Consider the following 14,729-nt stretch of genomic DNA (forward strand, 5'->3'; position numbering starts at 1 on the left):
AGCTCATGAATCGTACTGTTTTCTTTAACTTATTTTTGTTGTTGTTTTGTTGGGTTGTTGTTGATTGAATTGTGGTTGAGGAAGGGGGATCGAGTCGTTGGTTTATGGGGCTGTTGAAAGCTTTGAATAGCTGTTAATAGCGGACAAGATGTCGATACAATTTTGAGGAAGGGTTGTTGATCAAGGAATTGAGGTTTTTTATTTATTAAAGTATTAGGGGTTTTCGCAGGGAGTCAAACCGAGGGTATGAGGAAGTGAGTAGTGGCTGATCCGGTGGTGGCTGGTGGCATAGGGGAGCTGCTGGCACTGGTGAAGGTGAGAGGAATCGAGTTTTGTAGGTATCGGAAGTTGGGGTTTTTCACGAGGGTCAAAATCGCTGGGTTCAAAAGGGGGAAGGAGGAGAGTTGGTGGCCGGAATTCGAGCTGGAGGTGGAGGAGAAATGCTGGTGAGGTAGGGGAGACGATACTGTTGGTGTGGTTGGGCTTGGGGCTTGGGCCTTAGATTGTTTAGTTGTTGGGCCGAAATCTTAGTTTGTTTCTTTGGCCCAGCTCTTTTTCTTTTGTTTTGGGCCAAACTAATTAGTGTGTTGGGCCAGTTTCAGATTAAGCTTTGGGCCATTTTCAGTTTAGTCTTTGGGCCAATTTCTTTTATTTCTTTGGGCCGAACCAATTAAAGTTTTGGGTCAGTTTAAGTTTCATTTTTTAGTTGGCTTGGGCCAAAATCAATTAGCTTTCTTTGGGCCAGTTTCAAGTTTGATTTGGGGTCAGTCCATATAACTTAATATATATCCAAATTGGGTCTTTAAATATTTGGACTTTTGGGTTTTGGTTTTGGGCTTTGATCCTGGACTTTTGACTGTTTAATTGTGCTACATTTTATGTTGTAAATTGTATAAACAAACCAAATGCTAAAATGCTATGGAAGCTTGTATAAATTTGTTTGTCATTATCTAATTAAGATTGACGTGAGTAGTGTGTAAAACATATAAATATTGGCACGTAACAAGAGGGGAATTCTTATAAGACTTAGATATATACGTTTTTATGAGTATTAAACCACATACGGACTTAGATTCATGAACTTTAGTTTTGGGCTTTTGACGGTTGATCAGTTTGATTTGACTTGTGATTTGGACTCGAATAATTATGCATGATATTTGGACTTGAGTTGTTCTTTCTTTTTAAAGTCGTTTCATTTTGACATTGGTAGAATGGACATATAATTTGATTATTTATTTACTATTTATATTGTGCACAAATGGAAATAATGTGTACCTTTGATGGGGAATTGAGTCCACATATATATATTGAATGAATACGTTACATGATTGATTACTATTATAAGTGGCTACTTAAATGAATTGTAGTATTTATGAAGGCTTGAGATATTCCATATGGTGTAGTGCAAGATATGATTGGCACTTGAAATAATAAGTTTTGAGATTTGATATAGAGATGCTTGGATATCGTGCAATGAATAGTATTGGCACGTGATAATGTGAATTTTTATTATAACGAGAAACGTTGAGCTTCAATACAATTAAGTATACTGGCATGAGATAGAACAAGAATTATTATTGAGATTTTCTAAATATGGTGGCTTAGTGCAATAATTTATTTGGCACGAGATAAAGTGAAATGGTTATGAGATACTAATGTATGACATCTGAATAAATTACGTAATGAAAATCCTAGAACCTAGCTACCACAACTCATGTGATTTGGCCCTTGTGATGTGTGTATGTGATATGATTGACCATTCTGGCATTTCAGTGAATCTGAATGGCCATTCTAGCGTAGCCAAATAGTGGCTTGATTATTCCGTTCGCAAAATTAGAACGAGACGCGCGATATTTTATGCCAAATAGTGGCAGTACTCACATAATGGCTTTCGTGTGAGGGTTACCTGGTATGCAATATCCCACTTGGGGTAGCTACGCACGGAGTGGTTCATTATGTGAGGGGAGGCATGTGGATGTACATGTTCGGCGTTGGGAAGCGATTGTGATAGCTAGGGAAACTAGGTAAAACATAGAGATGACGTGATTCTTGAGACACTTGAAGAAACTATAAACAATAATTGTGACGATATATCGGAGCGTACGTTAAATCGATAATAAATTATTTATGGTGGTTGTGAAATTGGTCTTTGAGATGGTTCTTGTTGGTTCAAATGAGATGTTGGAGATTAGGTATATGATATGCTTGTTCTATTGTAACTTAGGTTTCATTCACAAGGTTTTGCAGAAGGGTTGGTTGAATTGATTAGTTATGCAGGTGTGACCTACTCTGTGATTTGGCCTATACCAGTGTAAGTAAAGAGTAAGTTTGTGTTTATTATTTGATTATTAGATATAGTACGGTTTGAAGCTAAGGCGCCTCGGTGGAGAAACTAAATGTATTACTATTAATGAATTGGAAGTTAAGGCGCCTCAGTGGAGGAACTACCTGCCTTAATTAGTGTAAATAAGAATGTTGTATTATTCATTGGATGTTAAGGCGCCTCGGTGGAGGAACTAACTGCCTTATTTATTGGGCATATATATGTATTAGTATAATTTGTATTTTAGGGCTACTCACACCAGCATTGTTTATAATGCTGACCCGATTTGCATGTTTGCTTATCGGGTGTGTTCATTAAATGAACATAGTTGATAAGTCTTGACATGATTAGTGTTGAAGAAAGTTGGTTGCTGCTTGTGGTTTGCATTAGCGTCACATTCAGGATATGTTTTGTTTTCCCTTAAGGTGTAATAGATTTTAGTTAAGACAAATGTTGTTTTGTATTTTCAGTTGTAATTATAATTAAAGAGTTGTTGAAAGGAGATTTGTAATTTAATCATATTTGTGAGTTCTTGGGAAATAAAGAGGACTTTTGTTTATCTTAAAATTTAATTGGTTTTTAATTATCCGCATATTAAATAGATGATGGGTTTTTGGAAGTGGAGAGTGCATCACACCTCGAAAATCGAAGAGTCGGGAACAAATATTGTTTTTCCGAATTCTGTCGAAATTCGGGGTGTAACAGTTTGGTATCAGAGCATTTGGTTAGCTTAGACTTAGTTGAGTCTAAGTGGTTCTCTGATCGTGGTTTATGGGTAGTATTTAGGAAGTATTATTTTCAAAACTATTTCCACTAGTCATTTTATTTTTACAAAGAAAAAAAAAGATATACATAAATAAAACGAGTCAATATTTTTCTTGATTTGTTTGTATGTGTAATGTGTATATTTATATTGGTTACTTTTGTGGAGTGCAAATGAAATGTTTTTATTTTCCTTATAATATGAGGAGTAGTTATATTTGTTGCTTGTTAATTATTAAACGGTTTTGATCAAAATGATGTGTGCTGATATAATGTTGTTTTAGTGTTGGTGTTCATTTTCACATGGATTATAGATTAAGTGCGATAATATGTCTCTGAACTTTGTATTTGAGTGTTAGGTTATTATTCAAGAAACAGTGAGATATTTTAATCTATATGGAATGAGTTGCATTAATTGATGATTTTATGACGTACTAAGTAAGGAACTAATTGCCTCTGTGTTGGAAGAACTATCTCGCCTCACTCGTACACTTTAATGGATGAATAATGTTTTAAAGTGTAAGAGATTAATTTGTAGATGTGATTAGTTAGAAATAGAATATATATAGAATATATATATATATATATATATATATATATATATATATATATATATATATATATATATATATATATATATATATATATATATATATGTATTTTTTTTATTATATACTTGCGTATATATATATACGTGTTCCTTTTGAAATGTGTATACTTGCGTATACACGTTTTATTATATTATTGTATATAGATGAACCGTGTGTATATGATGATAATAATGTTTCACCAACAAAACATGCATGTGTAGGTTGTTTTTCTAATGTCGTGTTATTAATGATTAATTAAAATAGTCATGATAATTGGTAGTCATAAACCATAATTGGATTAATTGTTCTTAATTAATATATTGAATTTTGTTCATGCCGATATAATTTGTTGTTGGTGATATATTAGAAGTGGGTTTATATTATCCTATAAATTTTAAAATTCATATTATACGGTAGCAAGTCTTATTTTAATTGTCATTGTATATGGAGATTAATTTTTGAATTTTTTCACCGTTTAAAATAATTAGTAATAATAATAATAGCAATGGACGTCGAGTATTTCTTCTTAATTATTTTGTTTCAGTCTATATGATTTTGATAGATGAATATGATTTTTTTTTTTTTATTACGTGTTATATTTAATCCAGTTGCATTCCTGAATTAGGATTCGATGGTTGTTTTTATATTCATGATTTATATAGTTTTAAATGATTTATTTTTATTTGCTAAAATGAGAGTGATATATTTGATTGTTTATCTTTCTCTCATGTTGATGAATTATAGTTGCATGGAGTTGAGTTAGAGTTCCTTAATATTTTGTTTGATGATGCAAATAAATAACATTTGTAGATACAATAAAATAATGAAATAAAAGGATTTCTGAGAGCATGACTAAAGTAAATATAAAGTTTTATTGTTTGAGGTTGTTACTATCCGGTGACATTTCAATAGATTTCACATGCAAAATAATTAGTGTAATTCACACTACAAGAGATTGAGTTTTTTGCAGCGCACCTTTTTGCAACACCAGAAAATTGTTGATACAGGTCACCTATTGCAACGCCTTTTGGGGCTGCTAAAAGTTTGTCGTGGCTATCAAGTTTAGAGTACATTGATTTATCTGTTGCGACGCCTCTTGCGTGACAAATGGTTTTAATTATAATTTTTAAGGAAAAGAAAATGCAATTATTTTATAGGGGCTTTATCATTTACCAAGTTGTTGTCACGGCTAAAGTTAAATTTATTATTTGTGACACATCATTCATTCCAACAAGTTTTTATGAATGCAAATTCTCTATTTGGTATTAGTTTTCTTACAACCACGGTGGTGTTGCTAATGAGTTTTTATGGGCAGATTTTTTTTATTTGTTGGCGCTCAACCTAAAAACTGGTAAATGGAAAAACCTGAAAACAAATTTTCCTTTGTACGCAAAAAAAAAAAAAAAGGGCTTTCTTTTCTCGGGTCTTTGTTTTTTTTCAACCGCCGCTCCCATACCCACCTGCAATGCAACGACGAGTCTAAACCCTCCTCATGTCCATCGGCATCTAACACACGCACACACACACTCTCTCTCTCTCTTGATAACCCATTTCTTACTTTGATTTTTTTTTATAGGTTCATACTTCGATTTTGGGTTTCAGGAAAATAAATTTTTTACTTTTGGTTACTCCTACACAACCGGCCAAGCTTTGATTTTTCAGGTTGGTTCTCTTTATTGGGCTTAATTTATTTTGAATCTCTTTGGGTTTTTTGAGGTTGACCTGCTTAATTAATTTTACAGGTTGATTAGAAGATGAGATTACAACGAGAGAAAAAAGTTTGAATCTTCAATTTTTTAGGTTGGGTATTCTTGCTTTAGTATGCCTTTACATTTTAGTTTGTTTCAATTGTTTACAGTAATTTGGTTTCTCAAAATTAAAGTTTTGGTTTCGGTGTTCAGCTTAAACTTTTGGTTTGTCTCCCCTCATGTTGGTTCTCATGGGGGATTAATTTAATTAATTGACTTTTCTTTATTCTATATTGTTCGGCCCATCTAATTCTTATGTAGTTTTGTCTATGACCCTGACTTAGCTATATTTCAATTGCACTTAATTACTCATATGGATAGAAATGATGCTAGTAAGCCAAATTCACTTTTCAATTTGGGAATGTTAGCAAATATTTCTTAATTGTGTGTTTGGCCGATAGTTCTCATAAAATATTCATATTATTGTAGAAAATTAGTGAGCTGTACTCTTGTAATCGGCAAAAGTTCCCAATGAACAATTATGGTGGTCGTGAACTATCCAATGGGGTAGGATGGAAGCTTGGATGATGCTATTCAATGCCAGTTTTTCATGATACGTAGTTTGTCAGGGTGGTAGCAAATTGGTTATGTATAGCATCTGTTTGCTAAGTCCTAAATTGAATTTCTAATCCTTGCTTGTCTATTCTTTATGAAATTGCTAAGAGTTTAAATTCATCGCTAAGCAGTAAGATGGTCTATTGATTATTTCAATGTATCATACCATGCCATGTTAGAAGCTACATATCACTTTATGTTTTACTCTTCATTTATGTGTATGGAGTTGTTCTCTAAGTTGTGAATCTAGAGTTCAAAAATAATATCACCTCATAGACTTGGGATTGTAATTCACACTCTGACCGGTGTTCAAATTGGGACATCAGGTTGATTAACTATTACATTCTGCTCTAGCTATAGTTCTATTACAGATGATCTATACTATTTGGTTAATTAAGAGTGTCTTGTAGAATGGTCTAAAATGTTGGTTGCAAAGAAATATTAGTTCACCTGGAGGACTCAATGTGTACAATCCGATGCAGGTTGAGATACCACTTTTCGCAACGAGTTTAAATACCCCTCTAGCTTTCGTATCATCCGGACAAATAAATCACGCATATATATATTTGATTCGGTAATTTCCTATTTATTGCACTAAACTTCAATACTTCATTATTTGTGTCTTTGTTATTGATTCAAGGCAAGTGAATGCAACTCTTTCAGACTGAGGTTTTTTTATTATTGAAACTAAATTGGATTTACAAACTATGATTTCAAGATTTCATAACATAATATATTTGTATATGTATGCATGTTTTTTCCCATTTTGAACACATAGATATGACCATCTTAGCTGTCAGTGTTGGTGAACAAGATGCATTTAAAAAAAAATGTATTTATTTTTTATTTTTTCTGCTATAAAGATAACTTTGCTTTCTTGTTGGCTAAATATATACATGCTTTTCATTCTTTAGGATGGAAAGGAAGTCAGGGTTAGCTCAATCCAGTAGGTTAGAATGGTTATATTTTCTTAGTGAATATCATAATAGTTTGGACTAGAAAGTGGAATCCCTGATAACAAATTTGTTTTGCATCTTTAATTTAGGTTGCTTTAATATGTTTCTTATTGTTTACTGTAATTCTTTTAAGCATTCATTTGATTTCATATTTTATAATCTTTCAGTCTTAATTAAATTGGCCTAGCTATAATTGTTGGATTTGGGTATTTAGTATCCTCTTAGTTTGGTTCAATCTCTGTTTATTGCCATGATTTGCTCGTTGTAAGTTCGTTAGAAGTTTAAGAGTACTTGTTATAGTTGGGTACGTCTGTAGTTCTTATGTTTTAATAAATTGTTCTAGTGGCTAACCTTTTCATTGAAGGCTTCAAGTTCCAACTATTTTATGGTTGTAGGGATTTACTTGGAATAGGGAGGGACTTGTTTTGAGAAGTTGAGAGATTTTTCATATTGTCCGGTTTGATCTTTCTTTGTCGTGGATTTTCTCTTCCTATGATATGACCTTGGATTCACATGTTATGGTGCACTTTTGTCTTGATTTCTCATGATACTTATAAATTTCTAAGTTGGTTTTTGTTTGGTATTTTTGTGGCATCGATGATGCAATTGAGCACATGTGCAAACCAATTGTGACGGGTTGTTGTAGTTGTGTTGCCGCATCCTAGGTCTATAGGTTTGAGTGTTTGTCGCACTTGTTGAAAATATTTTTTCATTGCATACTATAGTACCTTTTAGCTTTACTGTTTTTAATTACTTTCTTATGCCTCCCTTTCTTTTCCTTTTTTTTAGGTACCAGATTGATCGATCAGATCCCATATGATTAACGAAGAATACTAGCTTGGATGGATGGTGTTAAAATTTGAAGAAAATGCACATTTGTTGATTTTGCTAAGTTCTAGTTTTTAAGAAATTTGCCTGAATAAGTTGATAGTTGTGGAAATTTTGTAAGATGGTGTATTGGCAAAGACCCATGTGGTTGTGTGAAATACTTTTGTAGTGGATGATCTTAGTTAATTAAATTAGTATATTTTGTTATAATCATTGTGAATTGATATGGGGTTGTATTTACGTAAGTTGCATTTGGCACAATTTTCAAATAAAAAAGAATCAAAATCGTGCAAAAAACATGGAGACATCAAATGCGGCAACGCTCTAGCTGCGACTAATGACTTAAACCTTTCGCAACAAACACAGCATAGCTAAAGGGTTTCTATTTGCAACGCCTTAGAGCGTAGCTAAATGCACACCTTTTGCCATGCTTGATATGTTGTTACAAATTATCTATTGCAACACCAGTCGTTGCTAAAAAGTTGAAATATTTTTAAAATCATTTAAATTTGAAAAATAGAAGCAGCAACGAGGACAAAGTAGTAGCAATGACTAATGGCGTTGCAAAAGTTATTAATCTTTTGCAACACCCTATTTTGCATAACAATTTAGCTTTTATGACCCACTTTTTAGCAGCGCCTTTGCAACGCCCTGTTTGGCATTGCATTTGGTCTATTGCAACGCTTTTCAAGACTTTTACAATGGTATATGGCGTTGCAGATGCGCCCTTCTGTTGTAATGTCATCCGTTCTCTATAACTTTTGCCGACTTATTAATTTTATTCTTGTATGATTAAAATGTGTTACTTTGTCGAAGTTTTCTTACACTTATAGATCCATGGGTTATCATAGTGAGTAGTCATGAAACAAATTACAAATTATATTTATTTTGTTGTTTCAATTTTCTTATGAAATACGTAGCATGTCCGTTGCTTAGATCGTCATCCATGATAATAAGAGAAACTTTATTTGTTTGTTTAGTAAGAAAAAAAAAAATAGTTTACTAGTAAAAGAAAATAAATTTTGATATATGCATGAGAAGAAATTGATATAAAAATTGGATAAGAGTGTTTTAATGCGTTATTGATTCATATTATTGTTTGTATTTTTAATTAGATGTTTCCCTTTCGAATTGACTCATATTATACGGGAGTACACTTAATTAAAATGTTTGAGATTTTTTGTAGTTTCAATGACATGAGTGATTTTTGTTTTAAGTGTATTAGGGCACTGATTTTTCTTTGGTGCATGATAATGAAAGACTCCCTAATGTTTTATGCAGGGATGAATTTACCCCATATTATTGATTAGTTTAAGTAGAATATTATTTTTCGTAGAGGTTGCTACGTGTCAAGAAACTGCATGCTAATGAGAAATGATATATTTATCTGGTGTTTAAGCGACAGTAATAATTTGTTTTAATATAGACAGTTAAACTGTAATAGATTTTGTAATGGCATGAGGACATATATTCTGGAATTATTTAAAAATAATTAATATCAGCGTTATCTTGCTTAAGTTTAATCTACGTACATTCTTGTGTACAACTAACGTTATTTGTTCGTATAGCTTTACTTCCGAATCTCGGGATGAGATTCTTTTGAGATGTGTATAACTGTAACGCCCGTATTTGTAATTTGTATTTATTTATTAATTAATTAATTATTTTTTTTATTTAAAATTTGTTGGATTGGATTTGGGATATGTGGGCCTGATTTCTGGGCTCGAGTTTGTGTTGGGATTAGATTTCAAAACCCAGGTATATATTCATATTTTTTTTCCAGAGAATAAGGATTTTAGAAAAAAATAAAATAAAATGGAGGCGGAGATAAAGAAACTCGATTGCTAGAGAGTGGAGCGCAACGATTCGGACTAGGAGGGATTCGTGGAGCTTTTAATTAATGTGAGTAGTTATAGTTTTTTTTGTTTTCATCGAAGCTACGGGAAGAAAAAAAAAAGAAAGCTATATGTTTTTGATATGTTTTTCTTCTGTTCATTTTTTGTACTATTTTTCTATGTTGTTTTCCTCTCATCTGTTAAATGGTTAGCTCGTTAAACGTCAGGTATTGTTTTCTTAATTACTAAAACTTTGGAAGTAGGATTCGTTGGAACTGTTGGACTGCTCAAACTCCATAGGTCGTTAATGGCGGCGCGAGCTCAGGAATCGTACTGTTTTCTTTAACTTATTTTTGTTGGGTTGTTGTTGATTGAATTGTGGTTGGGGAAGGGGGATCGAGTCGTTGGTTTATGGGGCTGTTGAAAGCTTTGAATAGCTGTTAATGGCGGACGAGATGTCGATACACTTTTGAGGAAGGGTTGTTGATCAAGGAATTGAGGTTTTTGATTTATTAAAGTATTAGGGGTTTTTGCAGGGAGTCAAACTGGGGTTATGAGGAAGTGAGTAGTGGTTGATCTGGTGGTGGCTGGTGGCGTAGGGGAGCTGTTGGTGCTGGTGAGGGTGAGAGGAATCGAGTTTTGTAGGTATTGAAAGTTGGGGTTTTTCACGAGGGTCAAAACCGCTGGGTTGAAAAAGGGGAAGGAGGAGAGTTGGTGGCCAGAATTCGAGCTGGAGGTGGAGGAGAAGCGCTGGTGAGGTGGGGGAGACGATACTGTTGGTGCGGTTGGGCTTGGGGCTTGGGCCTTAGATTGTTTAGTTGTTGGTCCGAAATCTTAGTTTGTTTCTTTGGCCCAGCTCTTTTTCTTTTGTTTTGGGCCAAACTAATTAGTGTGTTGGGCCAGTTTTAGATTAAGCTTTGGGCCATTTTCAGTTTAGTCTTTGGGCCAATTTCTTTTATTTCTTTGGGCCGAACCAATTAAAGTTTTGGGCCAGTTTAAGTTTCATTTTTTAGTTGGCTTGGGCCGAAATCAATTAGCTTTCTTTGGGCCAGTTTCAAGTTTGTTTTGGGGCCGGTCCATATAACTTAATATGGATCCAAATGTGGTCTTTAAATATTTGGACTTTTGGGTTTTGGTTTTGGGCTTTGATCGTGGACTTTTGACTGTTTAATTGTGCTACGTTTTATGTTGTAAATTGTATGGACAAATCAAATGCTAAAATGCTATGGAAGCTTGTATAAATTTGTTTGTCATTATCTAATTAAGATTGACGTGAGTAGTGTGTAAAACATATAAATATTGGCACGTAACAAGAGGGGAATTCTTATAAGACTTAGATATATACGTTTTTATGAGTATTAAACCACATACGGACTTAGATTCATGAACTTTAGTTTTGGGCTTTTGACGGTTGATCAGTTTGATTTGACTTGTGATTTGGACTCGAATAATTATGCATGATATTTGGACTTGAGTTGTTCTTTCTTTTTAAAGGCGTTTCATTTTGACATTGGTAGAATGGACATATAATTTGATTATTTATTTACTATTTATATTGTGCACAAATGGAAATAATGTGTACCTTTGATGGGGAATTGAGTCCACATATATATATTGAATGAATACGTTACATGATTGATTACTATTATAAGTGGCTACTTAAATGAATTGTAGTATTTATGAAGGCTTGAGATATTCCATATGGTGTAGTGCAAGATATGATTGGCACTTGAAATAATAAGTTTTGAGATTTGATATAGAGATGCTTGGATATCGTGCAATGAATAGTATTGGCACGTGATAATGTGAATTTTTATTATAACGAGAAACGTTGAGCTTCAATACAATTAAGTATACTGGCATGAGATAGAACAAGAATTATTATTGAGATTTTCCAAATATGGTGGCTAGGTGCAATAATTTATTTGGCACGAGATAGAGTGAAATTGTTATGAGATACTAATGTATGACATCTGAATAAATTACGTAACGAAAATCTTAGAACCTAGCTACCACAACTCATGTGATTTGGCCCTTGTGATGGGCTTATGTGATATGATTGGCCCTTCTGGCATTTCCGTGATTCTAAATGGCCCTTTTGGTGTAGCCCAATAGTGGCTTGATTATTCCATTCGCAAAATTAGAACGAGACGCGCGATATTTTATGCCGAATAGTGGCAGTACTCACATAATGGCTTTCGTGTGAGAGTTACCTGATATGCGATATCCCGCTTAGGGTAGCTACGCATGAAGTGGTTCATTATGTGAGGGGAGACATGTGGATGTATATGTTCGGCGTTGGGAAGTAATTGTGGTAGCCATAGAGACGACGTGATTCTAAAGACACTTGAAGAAACTATAAACAATAATTGTGACGATATATCGAAGCATACGTTAAATTGATGATAAATGATTTATGGTGGTTATGAAATTGGTCTTTGAGATGGTTCTTGTTGGTTCAAATGAGATGTTTGGAATTAGGTATATGATATGCTTGTTCTATTGTAACTTAAGTTGCATTCACAAGGTTTTGCAGAAGGGTGGGTTGAATTGATTAGTTATGCAGGTGTGACCCACTCTGTGATTTGGCCTATACCAGTGTAAGTAAAGAGTAAGTTTATGTTTATTATTTGATTATTAGATATAGTTAATATAGTACGGTTTAAAGCTAAGGCGCCTCAGTGGAGGAACTAAATACTACCTGCCTTAATTAGTGTAAATAAGAATGTTGTATTATTCGTTGGATGTTAAAGCGCTTCGGTGGAGGGACTAACTGCCTTATTTATTGGGTATATATATGTATTAGTATGATTTGTATTTTAGGGCTACTCACATCAGCATTGTTTATAATGCTGACCCGATTTGCATGTTTCCTTATCGGGTGTGTTCATTAAATGAACATAGTTGATAATTCTTGACAGGATTAGTGTTGAAGAAGGTTGGTTGCTGCTTGTGGTTTGCATTAGCGTCGCATTCAGGATATGTTTTGTTTTCCCTTAAGGTGTAATAGATTTTAGTTGAGACAAATGTTGTTTTGTATTTTCAATTGTAATTATAATTAAAGAGTTGTTGAAAGGAGATTTGTAATTTAATCATATTTGTGAGTTCTTGGGAAATGAAGAGGACTTTTGTTTATCTTAAATTTTTATTGGTTTTTAATTATCCGCGTATTAAATAGATGATGACTTTTTGGAAGTGGAGAGTGCATCACACCTCGAAAATCAAAGAGTCGGGAACAAATATTGTTTTTCCGAATTCTGTCGAAATTCAGGGTGTGATATAAATAGTTTTAGCCTGATAAGACACTTGGTCATTAAAATAAGCTTCTTCATAAAGAATATCTTGTGGAGTAGGTTGAGGATAATAATTCCTACTATGGCCTACATGGCCCATCTTATGAGTATTCTTATCATAAGTTATTTTGTTAATATTAGGAGAAACAAAATTTGCTTCAATATCCAAAATATCATTTGGCTTTATATCATCTTTAGAATTAGATTCTTGATATAGAATATTAAGGTTCAATTTACTTAATTGACCATATAATTTTTCAATAAAATCATTTTTGGTCGAAGATTGGTCCAAATTAAAATTTGGAATATCCAAAGGAGGTTGAATAGATGGTCTAATATGACCAGAAGAAATATGTTGTTTTAAAGAAATATTATTTATTGGTTCTTTATCCTTATTTTTATTAGAATCTATCATTGGGATATGCTTAAGGATATTTTTTGCATTATTCTCAATTCTAATTAATTGAGCTCCAATAGTTTGTAAACATAAATTGGTATAATTATTTTGTTTACAAATTTTATTAATATGATCTGTATGAACAGATCTATTAATATCATCCTGTGGTTTGATATAAGCCACAGTTTCAAGACTATCTTTTAGCTTTAAAGGTGTCGTTGGAGGATGAACATCTGTCATCTTCTTTTCATCAGAAGTAGTCCACTTCTTTTGATGAAATTCTAAAACACCAATATAATTGTCTACAGGAGTAAATGTACATTTTTCAATAGTACTATCCGTTTTGACTTCATGAATTACTGGTTGAGAAATAATCTTTTCCTGTACATGATTATGACTTACCTCTTTACTAGGTAATTTAATATCTGTAGACACCCCATTTTTGCACCTCAGGCATAATTCATTCACGATTTTGCTTTGAATTAAATTTGATCATATAAGGTGATTTGCTTTCTAGAGTTTTTATTTCTACATCAAACTTCTTTCTTTTCATATTCTTTTAGTGTTTTTAGACTCTCCTCATCATGTTCTAGCTATGGCTGAAGTTTCGTTGCTTTCTGAGTTTTGAGCTAAAAATGACCAAAATGCCCCTGTAACATTTTGGAGCCCAAATCTCGTTTTTTCCGCTCTTTCTTTGAATGAGATTATTTCATATTTGAATTCCCCTTGAAAAATCATTCGAAATGAGTACAAGCTTGCCTAGATTCCTTTTGGATTTCAGAAACCCTAATCTTACCCTATTCCGTTCTAGCCCGTTGTGTGCGCTGTTCAGTGCAATATATTATTGGAGTAAGATTTCGACCCAAGGGTATTTTTAACAGTTCATGGACCTTTATAATAGATTCATGAACAACTTTTGTGAAGAAGAGTTTGCCTAATTTTGACCCGGTCAAAGAGAATTTGTAGCATTGAAAATATGGTCAAAATAGGCCTTTTTGTGGATTTTGGACACGTGCTCGTGGGCTGTGGATCCAGCTCGTGTCAAACCTTTTCATTAGGGTTTCTAGACCATTCTCAAGCCTCCAAAAACCTAGAGAACCTTCCTTATTTGTTTGATTTGATCCCAAAAATCAAGAATATTCTAGAGAATATGCCATTTTGGAGTCATGTTTGGAAACCCTGGATTATGGGCTCATTGAGGACGTGTTAGAGTTTGATTTTTTTGCCCTAATCCATCTAAAAGATCCAAAAACCAAGGGCCAAGATCGCACCCCTTATCCCACCTCTTGAATTAAAGGCCAGATTTAGGAGGTGCAACCAAAAAGATATCAAGCCATTGGATTTTTCTTAATTAATACTCAGCCATTGGATCAAACTCATTACCATATTTGAAATCCATCCCAAAAATCTATAAATATGGGTCTCATTCACCCACAAAAAGA

Source organism: Coptis chinensis, chromosome 4, assembly GCF_015680905.1.
Source record: "Coptis chinensis isolate HL-2020 chromosome 4, ASM1568090v1, whole genome shotgun sequence".
In the NCBI taxonomy this organism is placed as follows: domain Eukaryota; kingdom Viridiplantae; phylum Streptophyta; class Magnoliopsida; order Ranunculales; family Ranunculaceae; genus Coptis; species Coptis chinensis.